This window comes from Corvus brachyrhynchos, unplaced genomic scaffold (genome assembly GCF_000691975.1).
Source record: "Corvus brachyrhynchos isolate BGI_N302 unplaced genomic scaffold, ASM69197v1 scaffold454, whole genome shotgun sequence".
NCBI classification, from domain to species: domain Eukaryota; kingdom Metazoa; phylum Chordata; class Aves; order Passeriformes; family Corvidae; genus Corvus; species Corvus brachyrhynchos.
In genome coordinates, this window is record NW_008237525.1 from 835,415 (window position 1) to 839,283 (window position 3,869).

At 46.8% G+C, this 3,869-nt stretch overlaps 1 long non-coding RNA gene across 1 annotated transcript; it reads left to right on the forward strand.

The window, feature by feature from the left end:
* Positions 1 to 6: 6 nt before the first annotated feature.
* On the forward strand, positions 7 to 2,114 carry LOC108446071. Its single transcript, XR_001861177.1, has 2 exons — positions 7 to 348; positions 896 to 2,114. It is a non-coding gene; the product is annotated as an uncharacterized LOC108446071 (long non-coding RNA).
* Positions 2,115 to 3,869: the final 1,755 nt, after the last annotated feature.

Sequence of the window (3,869 nt, forward strand, 5' to 3'; positions counted from 1 at the left end):
GATGCCAGGTACTGGGTGCTGAGCGGTGGATGCTGGGTGCAGGGTGCTGGGTGCCAGGTGCGGGATATGGGGTGCCAGGTGCTGGGTGCCAGGTGCGGGATATGGGGTGCCAGGTGCTGGGTGCCAGGTGCTGAGTGCTGGGTGCGGGGTTCGGGGAGCGGGGTGGTGGAGTTGGGAGCAAATCCAAATTAGATTTATCTCGGTGAAGTTTTTTGAAGACTCTCATGAACAGGCATTACAGGCACTCTGGACCTGCTAGTTGTTTTCTGCTATGATTGGACTTAGCACATGAAGAAGAAAGATCCTAAATTCATGCCAGCAGCATGCAAGCTGGTGACTTCTGTTATGGTAATGCAGTGCAGATAACTCTGTGTGATCCAGCCTATCCTTGCTCATCTCACATGGATATGTTCTTGCTGCCACCCTCTGTTGCTACCCACAACAGTTTCTCGGGGGAGAATGATCCCATCAGTCCCAGGAGAAATCTGCCACTGAGAAAGGACTAATCTCTCCTGGAGGGCTGGGGAATTTTTTTTTAGGATGAATCTACACTGCTGAGTCCATAGGTAGAAATGCAGTGCAGGTGCAGTCCCAAAGGGATTGTGAAGCAGCAAGTGCAGGTGAAGGACTTGTGTGTCACCCTGCACTGCATGTGCCGTGAACTGCCTTGCACTTTAGAGTGACCTCGGTGGTCTGTGAGTCATTCCTCTTCTACTGCTCATTTGTCTGCAGGATTCATTTCTCTGTAGCTGGTCCCATTTCATTGAAGAAGCGTGAGAAAAAAGATACTGCAATTCTGCATTTAAAGAATTGGTTCTTCTAACACTGAATAAATCCCTCAACTTAAAACCACTGTAAACCTTTTTCTTATAACCAGGCTTTACTTCTTCTACAGGGATGGACAGAATTGGAGCTGGGAGATCCAGGAACACAATGCAGACTGATTTTGCCTGCTGGTGATGGATGTGTATAGAGTGGGAAATAGCCAGCATGAAGCTTGAACTGTGCTCCTTTCCTCCCCCATAGGTCAGTCCATGTTGCCATGAAATCATGACCCAGACATTTCCTTCTTTTAGAATTAACGTTTTTATTAACCTTCCCAAAAAACCCTCACCAAACCCCAACTTCCAGGGCACAAAAGCACCTAGAGAAGATGCTGGTGCTGTTCAGCCAAACAATACTGTGTGCAAATTATTAGGCCAGAAATTTGCACAATAAAGCATGCCCATCTTCAAGCAACTGGCTTTGTGTCTGCCACCTCTTCTAAGGTGACACTGAAAAAGCAGATGAAAAGAGAAAGAAAAAGATCTCTTCTTCTTACAAATGAGTGTCATTATTCTTCAAAGCAAGGGAGGAGTGTGGGACTTTAGCACCACAAACGTACCACACTAACATGGACACCCTTTCAGAGGAACAGCTCATCCAGGAGAACATACTGTACATCCAGTTGCAGCCAAACAATTCCAGCCTCATTACATATCTTCAGGAAGCATGAATCCAATGCAACCAAGACAGGGATCTGGATTTTTCCAGTAGCCTTCTGTCAAGAGATAAAGCTCCACTTTTAAAGTGCAACGTCTTTTCTTTAACGTGTATTTTCATCTCCTGACAATAGTTTGTTTATTTAGTGTATGTAAGAGACCACTTGCAGTCCAAATTACTTGCTACTGCAGTCCAAAACCCCCACACGTTTCTTTTACTTCCATTTATTTTACAAAGCTTTCCTTAGGAATATAATTTTTGAGGAATGAGCATTATTTCTTCTAGAATACTTCTGAAGCTGAAAGCAAATTCCAGTTTGTTAATGCAACTTCTAGTTTTTTAATGCTCTTAAACAGAGTAAAACGCATTGCCTCACTAAAATGTGTAGTACTGTTTATTGGGATTTACTACATTCTATTTCAAATTAGTTTCTGTCCCAAGTGGTGCCCTCTCCAATGCTGGCCTTCTTTGTAATAAACCCTATTTGTGCTCACCAAAGATTTGTTGAATTTGAACAAGTGTTTTAACAGTTCAGGATGTGAAAATATTTCCCTCCAGGCTGCTTCAATCAAACCAGCTTCAACAAACTGCCCATGTGCATCAAGTTGAATAAATACCTATTTATACAGTCACAGAATTGTTTGGGTTGAAAGAGACCTTAAGATTCATCTCATTCCCACCCCCTGCCATGGGCAGGGACACCTTCCACTGTCCCAGGCTGCTCCAAGCCCTGTCCACCCTGGCCTTGGGCACTTCCAGGAATCCAGGGGCAGCCACAGCTTCTCCGGGCAGCCTGTGCCAGGGCCTCCCCACCCTCACAGGGAAGAATTTCTTCCTAATATACCATCTAACCCTGCACTGTGACAGTGGGAAGCCATTCCCCTTTGTCCTGTCCCTCCATCCTCCACCCAAAGTCCCTCTCCAGCTTTCCTGGAGCCCCTTCAGGCACTGGAAGGCCACAATAAGGTCACCCTGGAGCCTTCTCTTACTCTATTATACAAGTTTCATCCATGGCCCTGCTCCATATTTACCATCATTTTGACCTGTTGTGGATGCTTCTGGAATTAGAAATTTGTTGTTGTATCAAGCATTTCTCAAAGAAATATTTACACTCTACTCACGCTGACTTCTTAAGTTCTTACAGGGCATGACCCCAGGTTTTTTATTCAAAGATTGGATGTACTTTCCTTAAAATACTACAACTCCTGCAGCAGGGAGCAGAAAGGGATCTTCTCTTAAATTCCTTTACTCTTGATTTGCAAGCATTTGCATTATTGCTGGTGGGACTGCTCGGTACTGGAAGCACGGCTCCTCCTCACCCCAGGCCAGGCTGTCACTCCAGCCCTCACCCTGGCTGAGGTTGTTTGTCCTGTATCAAGAACAGTGTACCCAGCAGGGCCAGGGAAGGGACTCTGCCCCTGCACTCGGCCTTGGTGAGGCCACACCATGAGTACTGTGATCAGTTCTGGGCCCCTCACTTCCAAAAGGACATTTAGGTGCTGGAGCGTGAGCAGAGAAGGACAACAAGGCTTGTGAAGGCTCTAGAAAAACATGTCTTATGAAGAACTGGATTTGTTTAGCCTAGAGGAGGCTCAGGGGGATGACATCGCTCTCTACAACTCCCCAAGAGGTTGTAGTGAGGTGGGTGCTGGTCTCATCTGCTGTGCCTGCAGTGAGAGGACAGGAGGAAATGGCCTTAAGCTGAGACAGTGGAGATTCAGATGAGATATTAGAAAAGATGTTCTCACTCTCAGGTATTGGAAGGGGCTGCCCAGAGTCGGGAAAATCCACAAACGCCAGAGGCTTATGTCCAAAAAAGAGACAGAGGAGTCCTTCAACTTTATTCGAATAAAGGGAGAGAGTCCACCAGGGCACGTGCAAGCACAGATTTCTCTCGGGATTTCAGAGGGTGCAGCCTCCTTTGATCCTAAGCTCCCGGCCGCATGTTGCCCTCTTCCTTTCCCCATCGGCTGAGGTACCAAGAAGGTACAGCCTTCCTGAACCGCCTACCACATATCCCCCCTTGAACCTGTCATTTTACCCCAAAGTTCAGAAGTTCAGGCTTGTGCAGACCATTGTCTATTTGAGGAGCCAAGCTGTCTGGGAGCTGCAACAAAGCTGCTGCCCAAAGTCAGCAGAGATATTAAGGCCCATTTCAAAGATGTTTACACCCATACCTTCACCCATCAAATTATTTGTAAAGACATTAGTATACATCTTTCCTATCCCCAGGGAGGTGGTGGAGTCACCACCCCTGGAGATGTTCAAGAGCCGACGTGATCTGGCGCCGAGTGATGTTTTAGTGATTTAGAGGTTACAGTGGCAGTGCTGGGTGGACGGTGGGCCTGCATGATGTTCCAGAGCTCTTGACGACTCCCTGGTTCCTC